General features: G+C 39.6%; 1 protein-coding gene across 1 annotated transcript in view; it reads right to left on the reverse strand.

The window, feature by feature from the left end:
- RALA (RAS like proto-oncogene A) overlaps positions 1 to 18,871 on the reverse strand; it is a 73,802-nt gene extending 54,931 nt beyond the window's left edge. Inside the window, exon 1 of the mRNA XM_027574421.1 lies at positions 18,645 to 18,871. The gene's annotated coding sequence lies outside the window, so the exon portion shown is untranslated. The remainder of the gene's footprint in view (positions 1 to 18,644) is intronic.
- Between the last annotated feature and the right edge of the window lie 4,247 nt (positions 18,872 to 23,118).

Raw genomic sequence — 23,118 nt, forward strand, 5'->3', positions numbered from 1 at the left:
CACCCAGGCACCCCTATTTTACTTACTTTTAATGATAATGTATTTTTTAAGTGTTGGAACTATCTCAAATTTATAGAAAAGTTACAAGTACAATACAGAAAGTTTTCTCCCTGAGCCATTTAAGAGTAAGTTGCTGGAGCGCCTGGGTGGCTCAGCCAGTTAAGCGTCCCAATTCCTGATTTCAGCTCAGGTCCTGCATGATCTCAGGGTTGTGAGATTGAGCTGTGCGTCTGGCTCTGTGCTGGGCGTGGAACCTGCTTTAGGTTCTCTCTCTCCCTCTCCCTCTGCCCCTCCCCTGCTCTCTCTCTCTCCCCCTCTCGAGGAAAAAAAAAAAAAGAAGAGTAAGTTGCTGATAAGATGCTTCATCTCACCTGAACACTTCTGAGTTTATTTCCAACAAACAAGGACAATCCCCTACTAACCAATGTACAGTCATCACCACTGGGATATGAACATTAACACAGTCCTATCATAGAATCCTCAGACCCCATCCAAGATTCTGCACTGGCTTAGAATCATGTATTGCGTTTAATTGTTCCATCTCTTTGGCCTTCTTCAGTCTGAACAATTCTTCATACTTTGACTTTTATGAATTCAACAACTTTGAAGATTACTAACCAAATATTTTATAGAATGTCTCTTCATTGAGTTTTGTCTGATGATTAGATTCAGGTTATGCATCTTCCATAGGAACAACAAAAAAAGTGATGCTGTTTCTTCTGTCCGCATTTCTTTTTAACAGACTTTATTTTTTAGGGCAGTTTTAGGTTTACAGCAAAATGCTTCTCTTTGTAAATAAAGTTTTGTTGGGACATAGCCACTCTCATCTGCTTACGTATTGACTATGGCTACTTTTTATTACAACAACTGAGGTGAGTAGTTTTAACAGAGACCGTATGGCCTGCAAAGCCTACATTTGATATTTTGGCCCTTTCAGAAAACCTTTGCTGACTCCCACTCTAGTGACTATAAAGACTTCTACAGTAATTAAGACAGTGTGATATTAGTGAATGGATACACCAGGAGTTGGCAACTTTTACTGTTACAAATGTAGTAAATGTATCCACTTTAGAAGATAATCTCACCTGAACACCAACTTGAAAATTAATTTCTAACCTGTTTAAATCTATAGTTTCACTGGATTTTGAAAACATTTATTACAAATACACACAAAAAAGGAAACACATTTTGATGAATTTGCAAGAACTGACTGACATCAGAGAAAATGGAAATCAGCAAGACAAATTTCATGAAAAATCTGTTATTTATTAGATAAAATTAAAAACTGATGACTCTCATTAAGCCAACACAATCAACAACATCATTCTCATTTTTGATCTATATCTTAATGAGGGATCTATTTCAAATGTGACAAGCATTAAAACAAATATAAAACAGATTGCACCTAAAACCAAGCCTTTGAATCACCATTTCACAAAGTGAAGTGACTTTCACTAGAATGAAGACCGTGTAAGCAGAGATTTTTTTTGGGGGGGGGCATATATTATGGTCTACCGTATCCCCTAGCACCTATAACAGGGCCTAAATAACACTTGTTTTTTTACTTATTTTTTTTCCAGCTTGAGGTAAAATTGACAAATTTCTATTTGGAGAAATTATATACAACATGATGACTTAATATACTATTTATCTGTTGTATGAATGAACCAAGACTTGTAAAAGTTATAATAAAGCACATCTGACTACAGTGCTTTCACTAAACAATGTTTTAGTGCCAAAGAAAAAATTCATATTATAAAAAATTTTTAAATTTCAAATAGCTTATATAACCTCCCATTATTTACGAATTTTTATATTTTATGATTTATAATGTATAATGTATAACTGCACAGTATATGTATGTGATTTAAAAATAAATATACACATGGGGGTTTCTAGAATTCTGTAGTGATGGGGCATATGATCAAAAAGAGATCACTCCCCTGTAGCAGAGGTACTCAAAGCCTAACTAGTTAATGACCAGAAAAGAAAAAATTTGAGAGCATACATTCAGAAACTTACAGAGAAACTTAAGAGTGATTTTATATCTGTTCAATCTCACTTTTGAAATGGGCTTGTTTTGTGCTCGCTTCGGCAGCACATATACTGAAATGGGCTTGTTTTCTGTTTTTAAAATTTCATTTTTCTAGGAATTCATTATCGTATTTTACAAAATTCTCAGTCTGCTACGTACTGAAAATTTTAAAAACAGTTCTTCACCAAAGTTAATTTCAGAAGCACTGCTATCGAGAATGATCAAAACACAAATCTGATCATAATGCTTCCTAAATTTATTTGATGGCTCCACAAGGGCCTGAGATGAGGGGCTTTATGATGGGTCTACAACCCTCCCAACTCTCTCCCTCAAGGCCTTTACACTCTCCCCTCCTTACCCCTCAGGAATACGCCACACTCACTCTAAATTCATGGCATGAATTTGATTCCCTGGTCCTGAACCCTCAATGTCCAACTCAACCTGATCCTAATTTCTTTTACCAAATTCCTACTCATCCTCCTGGTGGTCACTTCCAGAAAACTCTCCTTGTTCCTAAGCGCAGGTTGAGTGCTAGTCCTTTTATGTGTCCCAGCACAGTACCTGGCACACAACAGGTGCTTATTCATTCAACAAACATTTTATTAAACATAACCTACGTTCATGTCACCACACTACACTGTCTCCCCCAAAATGTTCTATACTTCTCTTAAAAAAGTTTCATTCTACTGACAAATAAATGGATGTCTATCAGCTTCAAATATTAAAGAATAAACAAAACAAATTATAATTTCTAAAGAGAAATCCCCAACTACTATCAACCTTCCCTTTCTCGTTTCATTTATGAAACATTATTGCCAACATGTCCAAGTTTTGGACTGAAGAAAAACACATTAGCAACAACTTTCATCTCAAAATTATTTTCATATGACTGCCTTAAAAGGGAATGCTTCCTGGGTTAAGTTTCCAACTCTTGATTTCAGCTCCGGTCATGATCTCAGGGTCGTGAGATCCAGGCCCATGTAGGGTTCTGCCCTGGGTGTGGAGCCCACTTAAGATTCTCTCTTTCCCTCTGCCCCTACCCACCCCCCACACTCCTCACCTGCTCCCAGGAGTGCGCACGCTCTCGCTCTCTCTCAAAAAAATGAAAAACAAAAAAACCCGGAATGCTTCCTTCTAAACCCTCCTGCCCTAAAACACAGGTTTACTGACTAATCTAGGAAAAATAAACTACAAAAAGGAAACGTGCTGCTGTTTATCATTGGCCCAAATACTTCAGTGTAAGTGAAAATATTTTATACTGACAGTAAGTTGAAAAAATGAGTCCAGAGTTCTGAACCCAAATGCTGTTATAATTACAGTCTCAGTACTTTAAGCCAAAGAGCACGTCACACTTTTTTTTTTTTTTAATTTTATTTATTTATTCGACAGAGAGAGACACAGCGAGAGAGGGAACACAAGCAGGGGGAGTGGGAGAGGGAGAAGCAGGCTTCCTGCCGAGCAGGGAGCCCAATGCGGCTCAGGACCCTGGGTCGTGACCTGAGCTGAAGGCAGACGCTTAATGACTGAGCCACCCAGGCACCCCAACACTTCACACTTTTAAAGAAAGTCACTGGAAAGTCTGAATGTATCATACTTCTTCCTCTATCAACATAAAGAAACAGCACAAAGAAGTTTATAAGCAGAGGTTGGGTTTCCTACATTTTTCACAAATCTGTCAGGTAATTATATACATTCTATGCTGCATGACAAACTGTTCTTAATATGAAGTTACTAAAATTTCACTAAAAGCACAGAGAAGCTTACTGTTTTATAATCCTCAAGGGTAGCAATGCTCTGACAAGATTACTGCTAGGTTTTAAACAACCAAAAAAAAAAAAAAAAGACCCTATCAATATTCTGGCACTATACATTTTAATCTTTTTTTGATTGAAGAACAAATTGTCAATATGTGCATCAAAGACTTAAAGACGTAATAATATTAGAGACAGTTGAAACTTACAAGAATAAAGGGCAGTTGACTACTTATATCAAAACAGCAACCAAATGAACAAACTGGGGTTTGGAAGAAAAGGAGAGGAAGGCTAAAACCTAAAGTATTTCTGGAGTAATACAATCTTATACTTTTACTTCCCAATCCAAAAGAAAGCAACTGTTAACTAGGTAATTTTAAAAGTACTCACATACATTTTTATATGAAAATTTAAACTGTTCTGCTTAGTCCAATAACAGCATTCTCTAAATATTTATCAACTGATGGCAGGGGAAGTGGATCAGAATGCGCTGGCACACAAAGGGAAGACAAGCTGTAATAAACCTTAGCACATCCAAGATGGGAGAACCCTGGTAATTCAGCCAACATTATAGGAAACGACAAATTCTGACTGTATAGATTACCTCCCGCAATCAATCATCAACAAGTGAACAGCTTATTTTACTTAATGCTTAACAGACATTAAAAAAAAAATCATCATGGGAATTTAGTAAAGAGATGATAATCGATGAGAAACAAGCGATTTAGCCACCAGAAGCAGTATCCAGGTAGGATAGTACTCTAATTTTTGAGGTGCATTCAACAAAGATTTTGAGTTCAGAATTGTATGTCTCACAAATTCCTCAACTTAAGTTTTTTAAAAAATTCCTTGATAACCCAGAATCCTAATAAGCAACTATTCTCCTGTTCTTAGAGGTTATTATGACTCCGGGCCGTTTTCCCTGGATTCTGTAGCCCTAGAATGTGGAAGTCTGAATTCTCTTATGGTCATGTTATAAGTCTTTCTGCCTCTTGCTTTCCTCTGATAGTTGTCCCTCACTGATCACTACTGCCTATGTGCTTGCCTACAGCAGCATCCTTTGCCCCTAACTGTTTGGACGCAAACTACCCGGCTTTCTGTAATTAGATATAAAGTAAGAATTCTGAAAGATGGCATAATTATTCTCTTGAGCATCAGATGCATAATAGCCTTGGGTGCTAGGACCTTGCTTTTCTACCGTGGATGTTCAAAGGTCTGTTGTCTTTTCTATTTGTGTGTTTTTAAACTTTACTTCCTGATTCTGATAGCCTTTCCGTTTCCTCATCTTCTACCTCATCTGGCTGAATCTGGACAATTAAATGGAAATAATGAATCTGAAATTGTTTAGCGCCAGGGCCTGGCCACAGAAAGAAATCTACAGATTCAAGTTTCCTCTTTCCTCTATTCAGTGTGTTTCATATTTTAAGTTGTAAAATTTGACCTTGAAATAAGTGAATGTTACCGCATTATTTCTGGAAGCCTGTGATCAGGACAGTTAGGAACTAACTAAAGAAATGAGGGGTGTTTGGCCTGAACAGGCAGACACTTTGGAAGCTGGCAAAGGACTTGTATCACTGCCATCTTCAATTATTTGAAGAAAGGTATCTGCAAAATGCCTGTTTAACAAGGGTTCAAAAATACGTTTGTGTACTAAGTGCTTCTTCAGAGAGCAAACCAGGCACAAAGAGAAGTCACAGGATAATACACTTCAGTGCAAAACAAGAATGAATTTTTAAATGAAAACATCCAAAAATGACCCAGATTTCCACAAGATCACGGCAAGTGCTTAAGCAATGGCTCGTGGCTGGGTAGTTTTGAAGGGGTTTTTGTAAACGGTGGAAGAATATGTTAGAAAACCTTTCAAAGCCCATTCTTCTAACTCAATGAAAGATGATACAATTTATACAGACAGGCCCAAACCGTAAGTTCTCATTTCTGCATTTCACTTTCCTACTGAAAACAAACCCTAAAGCTCACGGGAAGAGTATGGAAGCAACTTCAGGGACAGTATTTATATAGTGGTTATAGCTATCTATTAAAGATTTTAGATAAGAAACCTTTTAAGCAATAAAAATTATCTCCTTTTTAGAGCAGGAAAACCACAACTACATCAACAGCATCGTCACTATCACCATATACATCATACACCCAATGTCACGAAAAGGAATTGGGAACTATCCTTACTTTTAAAAAATCACTTTGAAGATGAATCATACAACATATGGACACTGACAGGGCTTGAAAATCCCAGTAAATGAAAGAGGAGAGAAGGAAACTAATTATAAAAAATTGATTTCAGCAATCTGTAGGAACGTAGGAACTCCAAGACAGTTGGATATAACCCCCACTCAGAGAGCTAAAGAAAACTACATGAAAGAACACTCAAGGGGCGCCTGGGCGGCTCAGTCATCGAGCACCTGCCTTCGGCTCGGGTCGTGATCCTGGGGTCCTGGGATTGAGCCTGGCGTCTTCCAGGAATCCCTCCTCAGCGGGGAGCCTGCTTCTCCCTCTCCTGCTCCCCCTGCTTGTCCTCTCTGTCAAGTAAGTAAATTAAATCTTTAAAAAAAAAAAAGGCAGTCTACACTGGATTTCTGGCTCTTACAACCAAAAGAACCCTAATATCTGCAGTATCTATCTCTATTTGCTTCTCACAGTTCAGATGGGAAGTTTCCCACTGCTTAATTGCAGAATGAAGATGAAGGTGACTATCATTGTCTTTAATTATTTACTCTGCTTTTGTACTAGCTAGACATGTGGAAGAATTAAGAAAAGATTTAGCTTTTATTCCAATTGTCTAAAAAAGCCCCATGGCAAATGAGAAAAATTAAGCAAGGCTCATGGTTAACGTCATTACAAAAACAAAACAGCATTCTCTGGGAGAAAATCTTTGCAAATCACTTATCTGATGAAGGACTGTATGTGAAACACACAAAGAACTCACAATTCAATAACAAGATAGATAACCCAATTTAAAAAAATAGGAAAAAGATTTAAGTAGACATTCCACCAAAGAAAATTTGTGAATGGCTAATAAGCCCATGAAAAGATGCTCAACACCATTAGTCGTTAGGGAAATGCAATTAAATCACAATGAGATACCAATTTATACCCACTAGAATGGCCATAATAATTTCTAAAAAGACTATAACCACTGCTAAAGATGCAGAGAAATGGGGAATTCTCAAACTCGGCTGGTGGAAATGCAAAATAACATGTAGCCACTTTGGAAAACAGTTTAGCACCTCCTTAAAAGGTTAAACATAAATGTACCATACCACTAGGCATTTCTACTTCTAGGTATATAAAAACATATGTCCACATAAAGGCCTGTACATGAATGTTCATAGCAGAATTACTCATAATAACCAAAAGGGGAAACAATCCAAATGTCCATCAACTGGTAAATGGATAAGCAAAATGTGGCATATCATAAAATGGAATACATACCTACTATTCACCAATAAAAAGAATTACGGACACATGCCACAACATGATGAACCAGAAAAAAAAAAACACAAAAAACAAAAACAACAACCCAAAGATGACATATGGAATGATTCCATTTATAGTAATACCCAGAAAAGGCAAATCTGTGGAGACAGAATGTAAGTTAATGACTGCCTGGGGCTGGAGGTGGGAATGGGGATTATTAACTACAAATGGGCAAAGGGATTTTATTGAAGTGATAAAAATGTTTTTAAAACTGGATTGTGGTGATGTTTACACAATCAATTACTAAAAATGACTGTAAACTTAAACGGGTGAATTTTATGATATGTAAATTATATCTCAAAAAAGTTAATTAGAAAAGATGGAATAAGAGACTAAATAAGACATAATAAGCAAAGAGAAATCCTGAACCTTGATCAGACCCTGGATCAGAGGAAAAACAGCTATTAAAGACACTGGGTGGCAACTAGGGAAGGAAATCTGAATCTGGATGATGTTATGGAATTACTACTAATTTCCTTGTGTGTTACAATAGCATTAAGGTTATACAGGAGAATGCCTTTATTCTCAGAAGATGCAAGATGAAGTATATAGAGGCGAAGTTTCATGAGGTCTCCAGCCTTCTTTCAAATAGTAGAGAAAAATAAAAGCATCTATACTTAGAAAGATAAAGCAAACGGGGCAAAATAATAATTGGTAATTGGTGATTGGGAAATACAGACATTCAATATAATACTCCTTTAACTTTTTTATAAGTTTGGAATATTTCAAAATACAAAGTTGGGGGGGGAAGAGCACTCTCATTTTAAAATGTAACCAAATGTAAAAGAATCACCAATGCAGTTCTCTATGCATTTCAGAAAGAGGGATATAGTTGAGATCTAGAGACTGTCATCTCTTTATTAACATACAGATAATAACAGGGAACAAATGGAAACTGAAAGCATAAAATAATTATGCAGAGACTTAGCAAGTTAGAGCTTTATGAACATGCTAATACTAACCAATAATTTTTTGAAAGAATCATTGAAGACAAAGCAACACAGTTATTAGTTGGTGTGGAAATATTTAAGTTACAGGTATATCCAAGAAAACACTGTTGAATGAAGGTCAATAAATTTTCCCATCCCAAAGAGCACCCATTCCACCTGTAACTCTTGGCTGATATAAAGATCAAAGGAGATCATGTACACAAGAGTGCTAAGTTTCAATTTAGTCACTTACACTTTGTACCTTCCTGGTAAGAATAAGAATACAAACATAGGATCAAACCTAGCATCATTCTTGGCTGCTCTTGTGTATAATTGGTGTTCCTCAATTTTGTAGTCAACACTGCACCAACAAATCTCCAAAACACCGTCGGTGTTCATTATGAACGATTCCCCTTCACCCTCTATCTTCAGCATTTTGTCTTTCCACTTGTTAAGCCACAATTTTTAACAGTGTGCTTTTAACAATTTAAAGTTCTAACAGCTTAAAACTTATCAGACACACTAAAACAGAAATCTTGTTATGAATCAAAAGCAAAGTTCACCTGGAAGTTCAAACAAAAAGCCACGTTTATAGTTTTTACAATAAAGAAAACATTCTTGGAATTGGGCCTCAAAGTAAAATATCTAAGAAGAAAAAGATGTGATATGCTAAGATGTCATTACTTCACATACACAGGGCATCTCAGACAAAGTATTCCAGCAGATGAAAGAAGATAATCACACTCCCTGGGATGGCTGTAATTAAAAAGATGGACTATAACAAATGTTGGTAAGGATGCAGAGAAACTGGGAAGCCTCATACACCGATAGTGGGCATGTAAAAGAGTGCAGGTGCTTTAGAAAACAGTTTGGCTGTTTCTCAAAATGTTAAATATGGACTTACCAAATGACTGAGTAATTCTGTTCCCAGGAAAAATGAAAACACACATCCATGCAAAAACATGTACATCAATGTTCATGGCAGTATTATCCAATATACGCCAAAAAGTGGAAGCACCCAAATCTGTCCCTCAACTGATAAAAAGATAAACAAAATGTGGTACATCTATTCAATGGAACATTATTCAGCCATAAAAAGGAATGAAGTACTGATACATGATACAACCTGGATGAACACTGAAAACATGTTGAGTGAAAGAAGCCAAACACAAAAGACCACATATTGTATGATTCCATTTACGGAATGGAGAAATGTCCAGATGTGAAAATCTGTACAAACGGTTAAGTGGATTAATAGCTCTCTGGGGCTGGGGCTGGAGGGAATCAGGAGTGATAGCTAATGAGCATGGGGTTTCTTTTTGGGGTCATGAAAATGTTCTTAAATCAGACAGTGGTGATAGTTGCACAATTCCATGACTATACTAAAAACCACTGAATTATACTTTAAAGAGTAAATTTTATGGTATGTGAATTACGTCTCAATAAATCTGTTATTTTTTTTTAATGCAGGCCCTCCACTCCCCCAAAATAAGCAAATGACATAAAGACAATTCACAGAATAAAAAATATAAATGACCAGTTACTGTACAAAGAGCTTAAACAGTTGTACCCAAATAAACTTCAAAAAACAAAACAAAATATAAAGACAAGAATGAGTTTTGGGCGCCTGGGTGGCTCAGATGGTTAAGCGTCTGCCTTCGGCTCAGGTCATGATCCCAGAGTCCTGGGATCGAGTCCCGCGTCAGGCTCCCTGCTCCTTGGGAGCCTGCTCTCTCTCTGCCTCTCTCTCTCTCTTTCATGAAAAATAAATAAACTCTTCAAAAAAAAAAAAAAAAGAACTATTAAAGAATGAGTTTTATGATCTGAGCCAAAGCAAAGAATAAGAAGAGATAATAAACAGAGCAAATGATCAAGTTTTATTTATTCTAAGGGGTCAAGAAAGCTACTAAAACCCACAAGCAGCAAATAGGAATAAATGAAGAAACAGACACAGAAGAAGGGAGACCCTGGAGACCAACAGGGTAGTGGGAAAGTTACCAATAATCCAAGCATTAAGACCAGGGCAACCAAAGACCTCAGGGAATGGGGATCTTCTGTCACAGTCAAAATGTCTTAGGCAGAAGGATGAGGGGAGACAGACTGTCCTCAGCCTTAAAAGGTGGGGGTAGGTTAAGTAAGGAAAAAAAAAAATAGGAACAGAAAAAAATCAGCCTCCTCCCCAAGCTCTGCCATCAAGGTACCATCGATGTACCAGAGGGTGGGACATGAGGGTCTTCAAGGCAGGGCGGTCCCCACACCCCGGCAAGGCTGAACTGCATGCAAGTGAGGCAACATGACCCAGAGAGAAAAAGGCAACATGGGTCCCAGGAAAAGCGGAAATGGACAAGTGGACCACTCACTTGGTGAGTGAGAGCTCTTCAACCTAAGGATAAGAAGAGATTATTAAACACCCTACCTACCAGTGCTCCTGGGACAGTGAAGACGGACAATAGGCCATGGACTAAGAATTGTAGGGACTTCTGGGGAGGAGCTCCTCAGCATAAGGGGCAAGAAATTAATAAATATCCTACCACCCAACACTCCTGGGAAAGGAAATACTTAGAATGAAAAGACAACAGGATGTGGATTGGGAGTTCACAAATGGACCTAGATAATTGTGAAATTATAAGAACCTACAGAAAATATGCTATTTAAACGTTGTGGGTGAATTACATGGCAGTGAAATGAAAGCACCTCTAGAACTTGGGAGACAGCACTGGTGTGTATCCATAATTGACATGTGGATGGAATGTGTGCTAGAGGCCCAACACTTGCTTCCACACAAGCATATCGCTTCCAGTTAGAGGACTAAGTCTTTGAAAATGAATTTTGGAGAAAGAACAGATGATCCAGGCCCTACAAACTTGTCTGGAACCACCCCACATCTGTGTACTTTAGGTCACCCCCATGGATAAACTCATCTAATTACAAACCTGCCTCGCCACATGATCTATAGCCCCAAGAACCCAAGCCATAACCACATCAACACAAGGTAAGCCTAATTTGTCTGTCTGCAATGCAAAGAAACCACTTGAGACTGCAAACGCCTGGAAGGGCACCCTTAGATCATCAGACACACATGGGAGCTTCAGCCCAGAGGAGAAAAGGAGGTTACCCTGTGGCATCCATGACTGTCTGAGAGAAGATTATGATGAAGTTCGACAAAACTGCGTGGCAAGGTAAGAAAGAACAAACTCAGGACTGGTTGCGTGAGCTGGGAAACTACAGATCAGTCCTCACCTTGCTTATCTTTGTACTTTGCCCACTAAGAAAATCCATCTTTCCTGCCTCTCACCACATGCATCTCCATTTATAATTATAGAGACAGTGAAGGACTACAGTCTTTGAAAGGCACTTCCATATCTAAGTCAATATTTAGTGCAATGTACATCTTTGTATATCCACAGAAAAAATAATAAAGCAATCAGCACCTCTTATTAAGGACACTGTTAAACTGCAGTTTAACTGTCCTGGAGATATTAATCAATGCGATTAGACAGGATAAACAATTAGAGGCATAACCACTAGAAAAGAAAGGAGTGAAATCTCTGCAGGTGATATAATAGTATCTGAGCCTAAAAGAAGTAATGATAGAAGTAACTCAAAAAATATGAGTTTAGCAAGGTAGCAGGAAAACATGCAAAAATCTGCAATATTCACATACATGAGTAATAACCAGTTAGAAGATATAATGTATAAGAAAATTCTATTTATAATAGCAACAACCACAGCAACAAAGATAAAATGCTTAGGAATAAACTTAACAAGAAATGTTCAAAACTTGTATGAAGAAAACCATAAACCATTCCCCGAAGACATAAAAGTGGATTTAAGAAAATGAAAAAACATTGCTTGCTCTAGGTTAAAATGTCTCCACACCATCAAGAAATTAGTTCTAAGTTAAATCATAAGTTTAATGCAATCTCCATAAAAATAGCAATAAGCTTTTTAAGAATGGACTTAGATAAACTGATGCTGAAGTTCACATGGAAAAATAAAACATGCAAGAATATCAGGGACAACAACGAAGAGGACGAGCTATAATGGGGACTAGTCCCACATGGTATGAAATCATATCCAACGCCTCCATGACTAAAACAGTGTAGCACTGGTGCATGAAGAGTCAGACAGTCCAACAGAATAACATACACCCAACTACATACAGAAATCTACTATATGATAAAGGGAGCAAAGATTTTAAAAAAATAAATGGCCTGCTTCTCCCTCTGACCTCCCCTCTCATGCTGTTTCTCTCTCTCTCGCAAATAAATAAATAAAATCTTTAAAAAATAGATAAAGATAAAATACTTTTTTTTTTAAAGATTTTATTTATTTATTTGCGAGAGAGAATGAGAGAGAGAGAGAGCACGAGAGGGAAGAGGGTCAGAGGGAGAAGCAGACTCCCCGCCGAGCAGGGAGCCCGATGCGGGACTCGATCCCGGGACTCCAGGATCATGATCTGAGCCGAAGGCAGTCGCCCAACCAACTGAGCCACCCAGGCGCCCAGAGATAAAATACTTTTAAAAAAATAAAAAATAAATGGCATTGGGACAACTGGATAGTCATGTAGAAAATAATAACATTATATCCATTCCTCACACCATATTCAGAAATATACTCCAAATGGATCAGAAAACTAAATGTGGAAAATGAAACTATACTGAGTATTAGAAGGCATGGGTAAATTCCTCTATAACTGGGGGATAAAGAAAGACTCTCTAAGGATAAGTAAAAATCCAGATGTAATAAATTTAAGATTAATACATTTGATGGGGCACCTGGGTGGCTCAGTTGGTTGGGCATCTGCCTTCGGCTCAGGTCATGATACCAGGGTCCTGAGATCCAGCCCCGTCGGGCTTCCCTGCTCAGTTCTCCCTCTGCCTCTGCCGCCCTCCTGCTTGTGTGTTCTCTTTCTCTCAAATAAATAAAAATCTTTAAAAAATAAAATAGGGGGCGCCTAGGTGGCTCAGTCATTAAGTGTCTGCCTTCAGCTCAGGTCATGATCCCAGGGTCCTGGGATCAAGCCCCGCATCGGGCTCCCTGCTCTGCAGGAAGCTGCTTCTCTCTCTCCCACTCCCCCTGCTTGTGTTCCCTTCTCGCTGCATCTCTCTCTCTGCCAAATAAATAAATAAATAATCTTTAAAAAAATAAAATAAAAATAAAAAGTGGGCAAATAACGTGAACAATTATTTTTAAAAATGTAAAAAAATGGCCCTTTAGTATACAAAAAAATGTTCAATTCACAAATTAAAACTATACTGAGATACCATTTCTCACCTATTAGATTGGCAGAAATTCAAAAACTTGGCAATATACTCCGTTGGTGAGGCCATGGCACTTTTACACACTGTTGATAGATATTCAAAATAGTACAGCTCCATTAAGGAGAGGAATTTAGCAATATCTAACAAATCTTATAGCTGCATTTATCCTGAATATTTACTTCCAATGATACAAAGGCACACGTACGTAAAGATTTTCATTATAATGTCATTTGTAATTGAAAAATACTGGAAATTACTTAAGTGTCCAAGTACAGGAGACTGGTTGAATAAACCATGGAGTACTATGCAGTTAAGAAAGAAAATTATTTTTTCTTTTAAAGATTTTATTTATTTGAGAGTGAGACAGAGAGAGAGCACGAGAGGGGGGAGGGTCAGAGGGAGAAGCAGACCCCCTACTGAGCAGGGAGCCCGATGCGGGACTCGATCCAGGGACTCCAGGATCATGACCTGAGCCGAAGGCAGTCGCTTAACCAACTGAGCCACCCAGGCGCCCAAGAAAGAAAATTATTTAATTCATGTGTATTTTTTTTCCGAACAGCTACTAAATTTTTAGGACTTAAATATTTAGTAAGTTGGTTGGGCTTATTTAATAAATTAAACCGTTAGGTGTTTCTTTTGATCTAGGGATGCTGTGAAAAAGTTATTGATATGATAAGGATGTCATGAACCAAGCAAGTTTGGGAAATTCTGGTAAAGGTCTGTGAAGGCTTTTAAGAGTGTATTTATGAGTTATGTGTGTAGTTACTATGGATTGTGGTCATGAAAGTTTATATTAGACTAATGAAGGCACTGCCCATGGTGGTAAAAGTGCTATGTTGGATTTTATGGCAGCCCATAAAAAGAGCAACTAGCCCAGTCTTGAAAGTTGTTAAAGTTTTTATTTGTTGGTTTTTTGGCTTCTTGTTTCTGAGGGATGAGATCAAGAGAAAGAATCCAATCAAGATACAGTTCTGGAGAGGTATAACCTACACTGAGTGCTGGAAGACAAACAGGCATATAGTAGATTGGGGTAAGGAGGAATGGCTACAAGTACAAGAGGAAATGGGGCACTAAGAAAACGCTAGCATTCTAGAAGCTTGTTACTGCTGAAAGAGAATATCCCGGAAGAGAAGAGATGACGCTAGAGAGTTAGGGAAGGAGCAGGTCTTGAAAGTTTTGTATATGAGATTAAGGATTAAAGGAGTTTGGATTTTATTAATGGGCAAGAAGGAGCTGCAAAATGGCTTTAAGCAGGGGAGTGTCACGACTGCTCTAACCAAGTGTGGAGAACAGATCTGGGTGGAGTGGGCAACAAAAGGCTAACAGGCTGCTGCAGTGATCCAGAACAGATCTAGAGGGGCAGATGAACCAAAGCATTTGCAATCTGTAGTGGGCAACCTCCATTTTCAATGAGTTACTATGCTAGCTACTCAACTGCATTAGAAAGCAGGGATCCTGTGGCTTAGATGACTACAATCGCGATCTTTGTGGAAACTGGGGATCTCTGCCCGCCCTTCATGATGCATCTGGGAGTAGAAGTCATTTCATAATCTTGCTATGTTTCATTCTCCAACATGACATTGTCAAACTCTAATAGTTTCAGTAAGTGAATTCAGCAACCCAATTGGATCCCAGACTTCAAAAAGATTATGTGTGTCCAGCGTTAGGTGTATTGCATCTAATAGAGAATTCTACCTGTGAAGGGCTTGAAGAATAGTATCCTAATATTTTATGTAAGCTTACTGTTTTTGGCTTGTACAGACTACCCTCTTGATGTTGAGGAATTATATCTTCAGGTATAATTACATCAAAGAGTCAAATTCTCTTCTAAAATTTACTCACATGACTCGTAAAACTCACAGAGCTTTAATTTCATTTTTTCTATATTGTAACCAAATCCTTTTGAATGTAATAAGGTAGTAAGAAAGGTGTCTTAGAAAAACAAAGAATAACTGTTCCTATGGGGGCTGGGGAATGAACCATTTTTTACTTAGAGCTACATACTTTTTTTTTTTTTTAACCAAGAGAAATTAAGCCCATTAAAAGTGCATTAAAAAAAAAAACTGCATAGGCTTGAGAAGAATAAAGAGAGTTCGACCAGCACTGAATAGCAATTAGACCCTTACAAGAACTCTGCCACCTTTAAGCCTCTATATTAAATCCAAAGTGAAAATGATACATGGTCTGAAATGGTAAAAACAGACCCAGGATACCTCTGCTTCTTTTACATTCTTCCCAATTCTGCCTCTTCCCCCTACCCCCAACATCCCCCCCACTACCTCCTTTAGCGAAAGAACTAAAAAACAAGATTTCAGGAAAGGTCACTACAAAATAGGTTTTCCATTGTCCCCTCCAGTAGGGATTATTCAGGTACTTCAGAGGTAAAAAGCAGTAATCAACACCACTGTTGAGTTCCTAACACTCTCCTCCTTCAGGACCCCTCAGGACAATACCAACCACTTCATCACGGCACACACAGTGGATGGTAACACCGCATTTGTAGGCACACTGGAGATAAACAGTGGTGACCCCAGGGCCCACCTGATGGCCAAGAGTGCTGAGATCATTAGATTCATTTCCTGAAGTTCAGCTCAATCAGAAACTTGTTTTTCCTTTTAGGATTAATTGCAATATGCAATGCTCCCAGAAATCGTTACTTTCAAATCCAGACTCTCCTAAATACTAGCTATTACTCTCCAGCCAATAGCTTCACTTAACCTTAGTAAAGTATGGAAAAACTACCTATCTTACAGAGGCACGGTGGAAATTAAAAATAATATAACTAAAGCTCTTATCACAGTGCTTGGCAGGCAATCAATGTATACAGACTGTTATTACCAAGAGGGTTGCTGAATTAAAGAGAGATCTGACCTCTGTACAGTGGTGATTTTGCTGGGATAAGAAACTGCAGGCTTCTTTCTCCTTAGTGTCTAAGAGTTAAAACATTTTATAAAACAATATAAAAACTATAAACCGTCTCCCTACTTCCAAATCATAATCTTTTTCCTCATTAAAAATACATACTATTTCAAAAATGACTGTCCTTGTCACCCATCTATAAGGGTTACAAGTGTGTATAACAGTGATACACACATATACAAGAAGTGATTCTGGTACATTCATTTATATCCTGCAGAAGCTGAGCTTGGAAAACCAGTGCAGGACCACCACTAGACATTTGGAGAGGAAAGAAGATACCAGCACTTTTTTTTTTTTTTTGGACCTCTCTAAAGTGAAAATAACCCAACCCATCTATAGACAAAAATTATTCCCCCACACAAATGGTACACAAGATTATTCCCTATAATTAGCCCTTTTTTCCCCTGAAAGCCCTGCAAAGAAAGGGTTGTATGAAACTACTTTGAAATAAGTGATACAGATGACTGCACATTCAGCAGACACACTAAAGAACATCTGGATCTCTGCAAAGAAATGTGAAAGTGGCTACTGGTAAATCATGCTAAGGTCATATCAGGATGTCAGAGGATTTCATATACCCATGGGAGAAATAAGCCACTATAAGCAATTCTGTGATGTATCAGGTTTTCCAAACAGCGGTGACTCCCAATTTCCTCTTTTTTATTAAGATATGGTATGGTTATCAACCCCAAACATAAACTTACTATCACTAGGAAATCTCTTCTTAATAACCTTGGATAAACATGTTTAAGTAGTAACTACTGAAGACTGGAATACAAGTTATTATAATATCCAATCACAATACCCCAAATATAATTTCAACCTTTCAGGGGAGGATAGTTTTGGAAGAACAGCAAAGGATTCTTCTTGGATTGTCCTTTCACCACTCTAAAAAAACATTAAGACAACGCAAAGTCTGTATATGCCAAGAAACTGGAACACGAAACAAAAAGCCAACAAAATAAATGACTCCTGAGGCAAGTGTGGGATCACCTACACATTCATTCATTCAGGGAAGAAATATGGGAATAACTTCTATGTTCCAGTCATCACTTGTGAACACAGGAATGCATAAGACATGGTTCCTGCCCTGAAAAAATTCAAAGTCTGAAAATAATGTCTGAAGAGTCACAAGAGTCATTTTATAATAATATTGTATTAATTGGCACAGAAACACAAACTAGTAAGATACATTTAAATATATTAATAAACAAGCTAAAGAAAAGGCCTTCTACTGAGAGTTTACTAACAAATTTTGTTATCTGAGTTTGGGAACATGATTAAAGTTGTAAAACTTTCAGGACAAAAATTAACTTATGACACATGTTTTATAAAGGCCTCCCCACTCCCCCTGCCCCCAACACACACCAAACACAATTTGTAAACTGGGTCCTTTTCAGCGTGACACGTAGGGCGTGGCACTGGAGTTCTCACACAACCCCAAAGACACTTGGATAAGCTCTCACAAGTCTGGACATTCAGGTTTCCCAAGCAAAGGCCAGTTAACTCCCTAATTCTCCTTAAACCTTGAAACAACACTGCCACCTCTCTGTGGTCATCCCTGCCCACTTACACACATACACCCAGGCTAAAGCATACAAATCACATCTTCCTTCCACTCCGGAAAACCATAAGGAACAAATCACAGGAATTACCCCCTACTCAAAAAATATCTATATTCTCTTCCTCGCTTTAGAGGCTAGATTACTCTAATATGGGTAAATCTGTGCAGTTCAATGCAGAGCATCTAATGACTTCAGTCTGAAAAAGCCATTCCTTTAACTGGCACAAAACCCTGGCGAAGATGCTTAAAAAGCAACTGCTCTAGTACAGGCGAGGAGTGAAAGAAAGGGAAGGAAGGGAGAGGGGCGGAGTGAAGCGCGGGGACTGCGGCGGTGGCGACGGGTCCCCCCAGGTCGCGGGCACCGCCCAGGCGGGGACCTCGGCGCGGCGGGCCAGAGATACAGGGTGACCTTCCGACGAGGCCAACTCAAGGAGGTGCTCGGCTCGGAGGACCGCGCCGCAGCCGCCGGCTCTCGGGGGTGCGCTCGCCCGCACAGTAGCGAACACCGCGCCCCGGGTTCCAGCCCGGGCTCCTCCCGCAGCTCGTTCCCGGGCAGAACGCGGGATGTGCAATCTCGGCGTCCGGGCCCTGAGCCTGGGCCTCGGCCCGCCGCCGCCCGGACACACCCCCGCCGTCGCCGCCCCGGCGGCCCCAACCCCTCCCGGGGCGGCCCGGGCAGGCATCGCTCACCTGCACTGCAAGCCGGTCCGCCGCCCCGCGGGCTCCGGAAGCCGCGGCTGAGCTGGCTTCGGCCGGAGAGAGCTTGGCCCTTGTCGTCTGGGAGGCTCCCCGCCGCGAGCGGCAGAAGGACGAGTCCGACGGGCGGCGGCGGAGCCTGGGCGGCAGGAGGAGGAGGAGGACTCGGGGCGCTCCGCTCTCCGGAGATCCACCCTCCTCCTGGCCGCTCTGCAGCAGCCGCCGCAGATCACTTCCGGGGCGCTGGGGGAGCGGGGCGGGGCCGGCTGGGGAGCGACTTCCTGTCCGTGGGCGTGAGAGGAGGGTGTTGAGGGCAGGGGCTGGAGAACAATGGCCAGGAGGGCGGGGGCTTGCCGGCGTCCACCCGAGGCGTACCGAGAGCTGGCTGCGCTGCACTTTGGACTGCCCCACCCCCGGCTCCCCGCGCGTGGAGAGGTGGAGTCGCTTTCTGGGGGCTCGGGAGCTGCCGCAGGCCTCGCGGAGGTTCCCGGATCTCGGCGTCGGCGCCGCGACATCCTTGTCTCTCTTCTGAGGACCAGGAGGGGCTTCTCGGGGAAGGAGGGGAAAGCAGAGGCCGCCATCTTGCTTCCGGGGGTCAGCCGCTTCTCCCTGGTTGTCCAAGGGTGGAGGCCGCTCTGTCCCGCGGCTGGGGTTGTCCAGAGCGGAGCTGGCGACGTGGCTCGTTGCGGGCCGAATCCTTGGAGATGGTTTGGTCAGTTGCCTGCACTGGCTGGAGGGTTTCGGTAGCTCCCCTGGGCCTCATGTCTAACTGCTGATCCCGGGAGAGCTTGGCCGGAGGATGGTCTGTGGTCCTTTACTCAGGGGGCTCGAGCCCCCGACACCACAGGTCTGGTGTCTGGTGCGGCGCTAAGATCAAACGGTGCCCCCATCTTGTGATTTGGTAGCTTAAGTTAAAAGTAGTTCCACTAAATCGGTTGCTTTATTTGAATCCTTCCACAGGTTCGAAATAGATCGTTTGCCTAACATCCGTTAGCACTTACAGTCTTATCTATTGACATATATTTATCCCCTATCTCCTCCCACCGTTGAGTACCAACTCCCTGCTTTGCACAACTCGTTCAAGGAATACCCAAGTCTAATGGGCAGACATGAAAGCAGATAATTATGACTGGAAGTATGGTCTATTGTATTCAGAGGAAAGAATGGATGACTCGTAACTGCGTTAGATTTTCAAGATAAGGGATTTTCTAGCAAAAACATAAGGGGTGGGATGGTAAATCCAGATTCTAATAAAAAGGACATGCAGCACAGGGACAAATAATACGTATTTAGAAGTCTGGGTGGTAATTACAGGACTTAAAAGTTCAAGCCTGAGTTGCTGAAAAAGATGAATCTGCAGAAGTAGATAGGAACCAAATTGCGAACTTTCACTCCTTGGTGAGGCAATGGGTAGAGGAATGACCCTGGACAGTTTTACAGTTTAGGCTGTTAGTAGAGGACGTGAGGGGAGGAGAAGGGTAAGAGGGCTTGTAGACAAGGGGCCGTGAAATCAAGAGACAGGATAAGGACCATTAGGAGAGTGTCAGTGAGGACTCAAAGAAGATGGATTCCGAAAATATCAGGATGCCAAGTCAACTGATTGTATTTGATTGCTGGGGGCAGATTCTGGGTAAGCAAATGGAAGTAGCAACATGATGCCTTGTTTTGCTTTTGGGGGAGGGTAAAGGTGTAATTTACGAAATGAAAAAGAAATGGCTGGGGTGGGATAGGGGAGGGGATGTGGAAATCGAGTGCCATTTTGGACCTGGCCAGCTTGAAGTACCAGTGGTGCTGTCTAATGGCAGTTGCTACATGGGTCTAGAGCTCGGGAAATTCTGGGCTCAAGTTAGAAACCGCAGGCTTGTATCACCACATCCACGCCCACTGCAGTCTCACTTCATTGAGCACAGTTTCAGAACCACTTCTCCCTCTTCTTGGGAAAATTGCTGAAATACTACATTTTAAAAAATCCCTACGTGGTGATACGTATGCCCAACGATATGCTAATACTCAAATGTTTAATGTTCCTGTTAAGGACCAGAAAGGTCAGGCTTACAAAAATCCAAGTATGACAATGATTAACTAGGATATAAGCATTAACTCAGAAGATGAAATGCCATTGTTAATTTTAAAAAAATTTAGGTTTAATCATTGACAATAAACAACTTCTTTAAAGCAGCCACAAAGGATTGAGGATGGTAGGCTGCACAAATATCTGTTGAATGGAAAATGAGGAGGATAACTTCAAGAAGAGTGAGCAATGAGAACACAATGACAGACAACCTCAAGTTCATTAGTCAGCCTGTCTCAGCTGCTTCTTAGTTGTTGATAGCCCCGCTAACCTAGCTGAAAGCAGTCAGAAATAGAATGGATCATTTTGAGCAGAGACTTCAGAAAGCTACAAATAACAAAAGCCCTGTAAATAAGAGTTACAGTGGCAAACCAAAGAGTAATTATTAGTTTTTATTCAGCATTTTTGAACATTAAAAATAAGGAACTCTCACCTTTAGTTTGTAGATTATTCAAATATATTATTCTCAGTTTTCCTGGAGTAGAAATACATGTAGGTGTATTAAACTACCCTTTAATGGATACCATACTGAACTGGAAATGAGAACAATGATCTTGAGGCCCTTTTTTGTTCTTCGTTCACCATATGACCCTAGCACAGTCACTGAACCTCTCCATGCCCTAGTTTCTTTGTAAAATAGAAATGATAATAACCCTCTACTGGCCTGCCTCTTAGAGATATTATAAGAAATAACAAATTAATGCTTTAAAAGCTCTTTGAGGTACTTGGATGAAAGGGTATAATTGTAACTACATATCATTAATAATTAGCACTAATATCCAGTAGAACTCATGAGCGTTCTTAAATTAGCTGCCTGGGCAACTCAAAGAACCTGAAGGATTCTGTTTTTAAAATAGGCTTAGATTCCAAAAAAAAAGAAAGATAAGCTTAGATTTCTTCTCATGAGTTTCATTTTTATTATGATCAAACCTTATATATTAAATATAGTATGAGTAAAAAAATTTTAGTAACTACAGTTCTTATGTTCACTGCTGTTATAGCTAATCTATGTTTGGGGGGATGTTTACTGGAATTTTCTATGAAAGCATTATTCTTGTCCCTATAGAATAATAAGAATTTTACCTGCAATTACATATTTATCTGAAACATGAAGCATTCCTGTGACTCTTCTGTCATTCCCATCATTGCTTAATCAGAAATACAAAATAAAATATATAGGCCTGTGAGGTTTTATCCAATGTCTACCCTACAGTAGATGAAATTTTGCCCACTAGATTCATGTCTTCAGTATTTCTATTTTGAAAGGTATATGCATAAACACATTTAAACATCCATGGCTATATAATGTGCATATTTTTATATACATACTTATTATATACCAATTTATAAAAAATATTATATGAATGTAAAGTAACTACACATACACTAACAACTGTTAACAACAAAAGCCTCTTTGGGTGTATTGGCGAGATAAGAAAGCAGTGGTTATAGGCAATTTGTCACTATTGATGGAAAAGCAACTCAAAATACATGTTCCTGTCTATAATACTCATGGTTCCTTAACATTTATAGTACTTCATTTTGTTTTCACAATTTTGTGAGGCACACATGGTTCAAAAAAAGAGGCCCAGAAGGCTTAAAGACTTGCTACAAATTGTCAAATAGCAGAGTCAAAGTCAAACTTTTGAGATTCTCAAATGCACTGTTCCCTGTAGTACATGGTGGTTACCAGCTTGATATGACAGGGCCAGAACATATTTATAATATGGACATTTTTGGCTTCTGATTGCCTGCAGAAACTAAAATTCAGCCAGACTTAAATTTTTAGAGCTTAAGCTGCTATTCTTATGTTTATGGCTGTGTCTTCACCAAAAACTTTGTTTTATTCATCTTTGTATCCACGATGTCAGGCATAAATACTCAAAGTATTTTAGGGATGAAAATAAAAAGTATATTGTGAAGATCAGCTGAATAAGAAAAAGAAAAACCCATATATATAATCACCTCCAAAACAGGCGTGTGAACGTGTGTGTGTGTGTGAGTGTGCACGCGCACGTATAACACTCTCCTTCGAATTCTGATCATCGGGTTTGGGAAGTTCTGGTTTCATTAACTTATCCAAGGTCACCCAGAACTAAGTAGAACCAGAAACAAACTCAAATCTTACAAGTCCAAGTTAAAGATCTTTTCACTGGACCTTTACTGAATACATATGATGGGGTAGGAGAGAAAAGTAGCAATTTCAAGTTTTTTAAAGTACTTTTTATCATATTGTGTTACATGGTTTTTTGTGCTTTTTTTAAGATTTTATTTTATTTTTTAAATTTTTTATTGTTATATTAATCACCATACATTATCATTAGTTTTTGATGTAGTGTTCCATGATTCATTGTTTGTGCATAACACCCAGTGCTCCATGCAGAACGTGCCCTCTTT

Source organism: Zalophus californianus, chromosome 12 (assembly GCF_009762305.2).
Source record: "Zalophus californianus isolate mZalCal1 chromosome 12, mZalCal1.pri.v2, whole genome shotgun sequence".
In the NCBI taxonomy this organism is placed as follows: Eukaryota; Metazoa; Chordata; class Mammalia; order Carnivora; family Otariidae; genus Zalophus; species Zalophus californianus.